The following is a 10,904-nucleotide window of genomic DNA, read 5'->3' as shown; positions in this document are numbered from 1 at the left end:
ACAGTTGCTACAGTGCCACAAACTCAACCTGCCACCATCAAGATCATGCTACAGTGTGGCACAACGCACTGTTCACCTGATCGGTAACGGTCTCGGTATCACCCTGCCGACGCGCCGCATTCTCCCGGTAGCGTGCGCCTATCGGCCCACGGGTGCCGATGCCCATCGGTAGTCAGTTTGACACTCGGCCGTTCCTCTCGGTAAAGACCCTTGATAGGGCCCATGAGCCTCGTGTCATGCTGGCTCACGGCTGGCTAAGAGCTCCCGCTCCGCCTGCCCTATCTGCTGACCGACCATACAAGAACATATCGCCCGTACTGCCGATTCTAACGCCGATCTGGCTCCTTTGGCCCATACTTAGCCAAATATTAATCATCCCGGTTCCTCGGTCATGATCCCTTCACCACGCGCATCACGCCCCACGCGCTGCCTAGCGAGCACTCGGTAATGTGCGGCACCGCACCCGCGCACCCCTCGCTCGGCACTCCCGATAGGGATCCTCGATCATATGTGGCCGCTACCCGCATATAGGCCACTGGACGACTAGTGCCTCGTTTGGACTCGGATTTTGACCTATCTTGGCTTCATCGGTCATCCTCCCTCGGCATGGAACCGTCCTCCACCGAGCGCATAAGGTAAAATCCTTATAGCTGACATGTAAATATTCTAATTTTGGGTGAGTTTTTATTTTTTTTACCCTTAAAAAATGTTACCCAACATATATATTCTTTTTCTCTTCCACTTGTTAAAATTTGAAGGCTAATGAACTAGTAAGAGTTAGAACTTGGAGTTAAAAGATGAGCAGAAATGAGAGAGTTTCGGGGAAAACTTGAATGTTATTTCAAACTTTGATGATCCAAACTAAGGAGTAAGCATCCATAAAGAGATAGAATTTGCTTTTTACAAAAAGACTCAAACATAACTTAAAGAAAACAACTACACAAAAACCAGGGGCTCACATCTAGTAGTTCCCATGGTTTTATAACAGTAAAAAAAGTATAATTACAGTAACAAAACCAAGGAGCGGAAACTAAATGCTCCTGAGGTTTTTACATAGACTTTAATAAAAAAAGTAAAGGCTAAGAGTTAGCCTTCCATAATGTTGTCAAGATTCTGCTCAGCTATGTTATCTAATCCTTCAGGAGAGTTAGCAAAGCTTACAGAGTGTACCATCAATTCCTCAGATCGTATATTTACCCTTGAAAAGTCTCCAAATTTATATTCTAAAGTGGGTACATAACGGAGGTGCACTAATGGCTTAACGACCCTTGGGATAAATATTCCTTTGCCATACAACTCTATAAATAGGTACGGAAAGAGTAGAAATACTGTTCCTTTATAAATGACCCATATTAGAATCAACAAATACTAATAAATAGTAATAAGTAAATGTTATTGAAATTTCAAATAATTATGTTTAGACCCTCAATAAAATCATTATAGGCATAATTTAAAAATATGATAAACAACCTAAATGGTCCCTTACCTTTTTGTATATTTCTATTTTGGTCACCCAATTTTTGAAAGTTACGATTTGGTCCTTTACTGTTAATTTTTGTTATAATTTAGTTACAAAACATACGGAGTTAACGGTTATCACAGGTAGTATAGGCCAACTCAAAAAAGATGTGTCATGTATTATGTCACATGTGATCGCCGTTAACGGTGTATGCTCGAGTGACCAAATTATAATAAAAACTAAAGATAAGGGTCCAAATCGTAACTTTTTAAAAGTGGATGACTGAAATAGAAACACATGAAAAAGTAGGCGACCATTTAGATTGTTTACCTTAAAAAATATTGCTAAGTATTAAATAACTAAAAAAAGGTGCATATATATTTATATACCCTTAAAAAATTTAAATTTTACGCTATTTTTATTTATTATATATAAATAAAAAATAATATTGTTAGGAGTAGTTTAAGGATGTAAGTGAGTTTTTATTTTTATTATCGTAAAAAAAACAATGTTCACGTAACTTGTAATATATTTTAATAGTATGTATGGGGTAGAGAGGTAGACATGAAAAAGACAATTTGTCATAATAATATACATGCAAAAGGTATACATGGACTTGTCGTTTTTTTAAAAAATTTTATTGAGAGCTTTTGTGATAACAAGTAACAACACTCCAAAAGTTATAATAGTGTTGTTTGTGACTTTTGTAATTTTTTTATATAAGAATTATATTGTTACTAAGAGTTTTCAAAAAACATGTAAAAGTTTTAGATATGAGTGAGCATTTAGGTTTTATTTTGAAAAATTAACTTTTAACCTTTTTTTTTTTTTGTACATGTCGAAAATTAACTTTGTTATGCCGGGTTTCGAAATAAGAGGGGGAGAGAAACAGGGTTGTTGTTTTTAATTTACTATAAATAGTTTTTGCACTAATATCCTTCTAAAAGTTTTATTTTAGTTTTGATTTACTTAAAATTTTCTTTGGGGAAAAATACCTCTGTTATTGTGATTTTACTTAATTTTTTAATAAATGTTCATAAATCACAATCCTTCGTGATGCTGAGAGAGAGAGATGGTATGTTATTGTGAATTTTGATTTTCGAACATAGATGACTTAGGGCCTGTTTGGTTAGTAGTAAGTAATTATAAGTGATTATGAAGTGATTTTACATATAAAAGTGAGGTAAATTTTTTAGTAGGGTATCGAACTATACACTTTTATCACTTTTGGATCCAAACTTTGATTTGTATCAAAAGGATGACCCATCTTTAATTCCATTTCATCGGGCCAAGGTTTTAAAAACCGGACCAGACCGGCCGGTTCAACCGGCTCAACTGAGAACCGGCCGTCAATCCGATTCACTTATAGAGCTTGAACCAAGTCACGATCGAACCAGTCATTAGTCGGCTTTGGACCGGGAATCGGTGAACCGGTTCGACCGGACCGACCTAGTAGGAGCGGGGGACCTCAGCTTGAAGAGTTGGCTGGGCCTGTTGGGGCAGGGGCGGTAGAGGCTGGTGGCTCAGAAGTCGTGGTCGAGGATGGATCGGAGTGACTACAAGGAGAGACAATGCTGGTGTGACGGTGTCAGCGTTGCGAGTGTAGGGGCAGCAGCGGGGTCATGGGTGGCAGCCAAAGGAGACAGGGAGCGGGAGCATACAAGATAGTAACAGTGTCGGAGGATGGGAGAGAGATGGGGTCGGCGATGAACGGCGAGAGAGTGATTTGAGAGAGAGGCGGCAGAAGAGAGGGTCGAGACGAAGGGCAAGGTCATCAATATTCAATAAGAGAAGAAGAAGATCCATGGGGGTTACGTGCCGTGATGGTGGAGTAGCCAGATGGCTCCGGCTTGGCTTGCATGCTTGAATATTTTGGTTTTTTTGTTTTTTCATGGATCATTATTTATTTAAAAAAAAAAAAAAAGGAGAATGGTTGGACCGGCTAGTCGAACCGGTTGGACCAATTGAACCGCGAACCGGTTTCACCTACCAGTCCGGTTATTAAACCCTTGCACCGGGCAGTCACCCAAATAATTTTAACTTATTTCATTTGATGTGGACGCTGAAAAATAGATGTTAGCATTTAATTGCCACATCAGCTGCCTAGCTGGTGATGCCACCTCAACTTAAGTGTGGCATGTGTAAATCCCATATCCCATGCCCTCTATCTTCTCCACCGAAAACCTAGGGGCAATTTGGCATGGGGAAAGTACCAGCTTTCGCTGGAAAGTTAAGGTTGTGAAACGTTTTCATGTGTTTGGTTGAAAAAGAAACTATGTAAAGTAATGGTCAAACTTGCAATTACTTTCCCCTTTGACTAAAGAAAATGATTCATAGGGAAGGGGTGTGAAATGGATTACATCATGGTTAGGAAAATACAAGACATGTAAAATTCTAATGATAACCCTTTGTAAAATAAAAATTTTTCTCTTTTGTCCTGTCTTTCTTTTAAGAATTCTAGCTTTACCGAAAAACTACTCTATTGGTTAGTCTTATAATTTTTGTATTTCTATTTAAGAAGGGAAGCGTGCCTCATGGATCATCAAGTTCGGGTAATCATATTTCTCATAATAGAAGAGCATGAGTTAAATTCCTACTTTTAAGGGGTATATAAGCAACTTTTTAAATTTATTTATATATAAACCATTGATTAATGTGAAAATTAAAACATGTATTTAAGGTATGGTTTTATTTTACTTCATTATTATTAAAGGGTAAAATTGAGGATAATCATAACTTTGCATAGAAAATTTATTCATACCAAACAAATTAAGAAATTCATTTTGCATGTATTTCAATTACAATATTCAAAGTGTATACCAAACATTATATTGTTACTTTACAAGGAAAGTAAATATATGAAAAAATTTTGCAAGGAAATACTTTGTAGAGAAAGTGCTTCCTTGCAAAGAACCAAACAGGCCTTGGATCTCTTCTCATCTTCACACCATGTCTTCCCCTTATCTCCTTATCCTCCTTTTGATCCTCATGCTACCTCTTATATTCCTTCTTGTTCTCGCCTTATTGGCGCAACCATGGCCAGCGAAAGTTCCGGTGAAGGGATGACATGTCTTCATTACCGGAGGATCGTCAGGGATTGGGCTAGTAATGGCGCTGCAAGCAGCGTCGGAGGGGGCTCGTGTGTCTGTCCTGGCGAACAACCAAGCCAAGCTTGAAGAGAAATGTTTGATTCTGTTAATGAGATTATTTGTGAGAATCCGTACCTTTTGTGATTTAATTGAGAGAAATTTTTTATCTTGATGTATTCTCAATGCTTTTTGAACATCTGATGTTATTGATTTGGGAGGTTTTGAGTTTATGCAAAGAAAGTTTTGTAGTTTTCTGTGTTATTGTGTGGTTTAAGATCTTGAAATCGCTAATTTGATGTTGTTCTATTGAGATGTGTGTGATTCTCTTCATGATCTATCTTTCTCCATTGGATTAAGATTTTTTTATTTTTTTATTTTATTTTTTTTTAAAATTTTTTAATTTATTTATTTATTTATATATATTTTTTTTGCTATAGAGGTGAGATCATGTAGGAACTCAAATTATGCTCCAATTTATTTTTCATGTTTTACTTTTCATCTTGTAACTATGATTGAAGCTGAGAAACAAGCATCGAAAGATCTTTTGCTGTCGGATCAATTGGATTAAATTGGGAGTTAGAAACCTTGGATAATGGACCCTTATCTCCATCATCATAAAGGGAAGCTGACTAACTCGCTGGAGCCGGTGGTTTATTACTTTGTTTTTTATTTATTGGGTGTTTTAAAATAATAAAAAAAAATAAAAGTTAAAACAATGATAAGGACAATAGGGATTCACACGTGGCACATTAAGTTGACGTGGCATCATCAGCTGGGCAACTAACATCACCAGTTGGGTACTTGAAGTGGCAATTAAATGCTGACATTGATTTTCCAGAGTCCGCATCAGATGAAACAAGCTGGAATTATTTGGATGACTGCCTGGTGAAAAGGAATTAAAGATGGGTCACCATTTTGATATAAATCAAAGTTTGGACCCCCAAAGAAATGAAAGTGTATAGTTCGGTACCCTACTAAAAATTTTACCCTGCAAAGTGTGTTTGGTTTGTTATAAAATACCATTTATATGTAAAACTAGTTACAAAATAGAAGCATTTTGCTACATTTCAACTTATGGTCAAATGGGTCATATGTCAAAATATAGTATAACAACATCGATCATTACAATCACCACCCATTCCAGGTTTCTCGAACAGATTTCCTGAATGATGTAGATGCTAAATTGGCATTTACATCATTATTGACGGCATTCTTTTTTTCGATAAACTTTAAGTTCAAATTGTATAACTATAACTCTAAAGGTTTGTTTGGTTGGAGGGAACGGGAATATATATGGGAATGGAGATGGGGAAGGGGAAGGGGATGGGGATGGGGAATTGGGGTTGGGAACAAAAGTAATGCTTGGTTGGGTGGAATGGGGATATGAATAGGAGAGGATATAGGGGAAAATTTTAGTAAAATTACTTTTGTACCCTTTAATATTTTAATTAAATAATATATCTTAATTGTAGAAAAAACTATTATTAAATGGCTCTAATTTTTATAAACAATTTTTAAATGATTTATTGATGTATTCTAAATAAAATTTTAAAATTTATACACTTTAATTGACGAATAAAATTTAATTATTTTTATTTAAAATAAACAAATGTCAAAATTATTTAATTATTTTTAAATCACTAAAATTTTAATAAATTTAATATTTCAAAAATAAATTTTAATAAATTTATAATTTCAATAAAGAAGCAATATCTGATGGGAGAGAGGAATTGATATATATATATAACATGTCATTTTTTAATTTTATGGGGTAAAAACATTATAATCTAAAACACAAATACTATAGAACCCCATACCCAAAATTTTAAAACCCTAATCAATCCTTAATACTAACCCCTAATACTAAATTTTAAATCCTAAACCCTAAACCCTAAATAGTAAATTGGGTTTAGAAAGGGTTTGCAATTATGGTTTACGGTTTTATAGTTTATATTTAAAGTTTAGATAATAAAAAGAAACTAAACTTAAAAAAAGGGGAAAAAATTGTAAAAAAGAAAGAATGATATGGATGCCAACTTGCATAAAGCTATCATGTAAACATATATTTACTATTTTAATTTTGGGGGTTTTAAAAATATATGAAAACTTATTTATTTTAACTTTTATGATTTGCATTAGTTTGCCAGTCCATCCGAATAATCAAAGAAAAAATTATCAAAAATATTATTTTTTGGGATATTTATTGAAATATATAAGATAGTATATGTATATATATATTCCGTATGCTAAAAAGATGACTTTCTGTTTAAGAAAATCAATTTTTTATTATGTTTATAATAATTTGAAAAGTATAAATTTAAAAAAAGACAAAAGGCTAAAACTTCATGCAATTAGGACGGTACTCAAGAAACATACAAAACTTTAAGTTGACGAGAAAATAATAATAATAATAATAATATACTTATTTGTAGTTATACATTTCAAAAGAAAGCTAGAAATGCCTTGCATACAATAGGTGGAGAGAATCCTTCTCAATTCACGGTTTAGGTGTAATGATGTTTGCCTATGATATAAAAATATTAAAAAAAAAAGTCTATTTTATTTTGAAAATTCCTAAAATTTATTTTAAAAAATAGCATTCTTGTTTATGTTTTCTCTTTTTATATATATATTTTAAATAATAAAAAAATATTTGTCTCATATTCATTGCAAAAAATGTATAGTCTGCAAACAATTTTATCAGCGGTGTTGTAGACAATACCATGAGGATTTAAAAACCAACATCACACCCACTTACCCATTTGATTTCAACCTAGTGAGGTATACAGTTTTTTTATTAGAACCGTCTGATCAAAATCATAACCGAAGTAATGCCAATATCAATTGTTGACACTGATTTCAACCCTCCAGTTTCAAAGAAAGAAATTTAAAACAATAGTTCACCCACCCACCTCTTTGGTTTCAACCTAACACAACTTTTTACTACTGTTTGGTATCACGGTTACACATTGTATTGTTTCTCTTCTTTCTGTCTTTTTCTTCAAGTTTTTTCTCCTGTTTTTTTCATTCTCTGTATACCTTTGTTGAGAGTCCGCAATATATATATATATATATATAATGGTGTAGAATGGCCGTAAATGATAAAAATTAAGAGATAAGGTAAGAGGGGAAAGAGACAGAAAGAGAATTGGTTGGGCGGGCCAGACGGAAACAGTTATAGGCTGATCTAACGACCTTTGGGAACATGCGTAGAAATCTAAGCACATTCCTTAAACATGGTGGTCTTAATCTTGGACACATTCAATGTGGGAAACTTTGTGTAAATTTCAGAGAATCAAACGATAACGTGACTTTGATTTTATATATATATATATATATATATATATATTTCACTATAAAATACATAAATGGTTATATGTGTGTATATAATATATTTAAAGGTAAAATATCTAGATAGTCACCTTATTATTAGAGTATTTTTATTTGAATCACACAATTATATAAATTTTAATTGGGTCACCCAATTTTAGAATTACAATCAATTAAGTCACTGGTGCTAACGTCAGTAATATCGCGCTAATGTGGTGATACATATCACTCATTTTCTCACCACGGCATCATTGCCACTAGTGGTGTCAAACGGGCCAGCCCGGGCCCACAACGGCCCATGCACTATGACGTCTCGGGCCAAAGACGACCCTGCTCTAGAATCGCATCTGCCGAGCACGGCCCGCCAACCACCAAGATCGGCCCAAAGACGTGCTACCTAGATTATATTATATTTATATTTTTTTATTTTAAACCCCAAAAAAATATAAAAAAATACTCCCTAAAATTGCTAAAAAAATATAAAAAAATATCCTAAAAATTCAAAAAAATATAGAACTAAAAAGCTCTTATCGACTAAAAAAACAAAAAAAAATATACCAAAAAAATTTTTTTATAAAAAAACTTACATTTAGCTAGATCGGGCCATGTTGACTCGAAGGCCAGCGGGTCACAGAAACCGCTAGCCCAAGACGGCCTGGGGTTTGGGCTGCCCGTGCCCGAGCACGCAGATCAGAAGCACCGCTGCTTGGGCCAAGCACGGCCCAACTCGTGCCGGGCCCGGGCCGGCACGGCCCGTTTGACACCCCTAATTGCCACATGGTTACTAAAAACATTATTTTTCCTACCAACACTTCCACGTAACTACTAATATCATGTGAAATGTCACGTCACCCAACATTTCCATGCCAGCTTGGTGTAAAATGGGTGACATATATCTCCAACATAGTAAAAATTGGGTGACATAAACTACCACATCATCCCACCAGTATCAGTATAGGTGTTATTGATCAAAATAACCATAATTTTTAAGTTGAGTGACCAAATTGTAATTTTTTATAATTGAACTAGCAAAATAAAAATAACTTAATAATAGATATTTTATAAAGCCAATGACATGATTTGAATTTTCAGTTAATAATAATAATAATAATAATAACAACAAATAGATGAGGTAAATCATAGTCACATATCGCATTTAGAGCTTCTTCTACTAATTATTAATATTAATGCTTTAGTATATATCTTGAAATTATAAGTAATAAGAAATAAAGAAAAAAATCTTATTAATATGCTCAAGATACAATCTCAAAAATTTTATAATAAATCAATCACGAATATTCTTATTAAAAATATAATTCTAAATATAAAAATAATTTTGAATTATTGTATTATAATAAAAAATGGAAAACATGGTTATTCAATTAACTTGGTATTGAGAGATGGAGAGAAAGTCATTCTTCTAATTCAATGCCAATAAAATGCGCATTAAAGCCTCATAAATATATGATTTAAATGTAAATGATGCGGTTGGGAAGATTTTGGTTGTGGGGAAGACATATCTTGATTTTATCAAAAATAATGTTTCAATATTGGCTTCTAATTTCTAAGGGGAAGTCTCACTTTTATTTTGTTAATTTATAATCACGAACGGATTGTTTTAGTTATAAATATCTAGATTAAATATATTCAAAATCAAGTTTCTTGGTATTGCCTTAGTTGACAAAGCAGGAAAAGATGAAATTAAAATTAGAGATAGAGACTAAATGTTTGGTTATAAAAGTATTTGGAGATAGGGTCTTAGTTGACTGACTAAATAAACTTTTAAAAGTATTTAACAGAAATTTGAAGTAATGACTTGCTTAGTCTTCGTTGTTTTTTTTTTTAGGATTTATCTATGGGTTAACACACTGGGCAATTAAGACTTGTCACAAAATAATATATAAAAGATTATAACCCCACAATGGTAAATCCCTTTTGCCATGCAAACCTAAAAGATGGAGAATATGACTCACTCATCTCTAAGAGGACCTATATTATGACTCAATATACATTGAATGAACATTACTATGCATTACCTAACTAGTAGCTAGTGCATAAATAATACTCTATAGTAATTAAAGCCGCATGGTTTCGACACTATACCTATCCAGTCATTATTGAGGTGAGAATTTATTGGACTATCTAGTGATTCTCACGTTTGTTAGATTTTTAATCAAACTTAATTACGACATCTATGTCGTATATTATATGCGGAAGCCGGATCACTTACTTCCAGTCATAGCAAATTGTTGAAGACGGCGAGAGTCTTGAGTCCACGCTTAAAAGTAACCAGGGACTCTTCCAATCTATCCCGTCCTCTCCCACCGATGGAGCTAGGTATTTGCAAGAACGATAGATTGGGGACCTCTGGTGCTGTCTATATATAATCCTTACCATCAAAAGATTAACTCAACTTAAAGGTTTGAGTTAGATCACAACTCAAAGTGCCAATTAGAATTAAATTAGGATTCCACCAAATAAGTCATGGACCACTTTATTTAGTTTGAATTCGGTTTGAATCAATATCATCACGAAGTTGAATGCAGAATAGGACTCAAACTAACAGCGTTTGCTCTTGGTTTATTAATCTTTTTGGCTTTTGATAAAATAATGTGAAAAAAATAATTTATACACTAAGTCGATCCTAAATAGTTAGATGTTACGACTTGTTACTATTTATGTAATATATAAGTTATGCTAATTTTTTCCCGAATTATGCTAAAAAAAAGCAGAATTTCTAATCAGCAAATAAATCTTTTAAAAATTATATACTTAAAAAATATAGAATTTCTGGAAAATTTTCAGAATAACGAAAATGTGTTCATATTTTGAAATTTTGAAATTGTAATATTAATTTATGATGAACAATTACCTAAATATTTTTTTTTTAAAATTTGTCATTACTTGTAATGTTCAAATGCACATAGTAAAATTTTGTTTTTGCGAAAGCTCATACGGTTATATGATCATTTTCATTTTTCATTTTTCATTTTTGTTATTGTTTATATAGATTTTTATTAATAAAA

Source organism: Dioscorea cayenensis, chromosome 16, assembly GCF_009730915.1.
Source record: "Dioscorea cayenensis subsp. rotundata cultivar TDr96_F1 chromosome 16, TDr96_F1_v2_PseudoChromosome.rev07_lg8_w22 25.fasta, whole genome shotgun sequence".
Taxonomy (NCBI): domain Eukaryota; kingdom Viridiplantae; phylum Streptophyta; class Magnoliopsida; order Dioscoreales; family Dioscoreaceae; genus Dioscorea; species Dioscorea cayenensis.
This window is presented reverse-complemented; position numbering follows the sequence as displayed.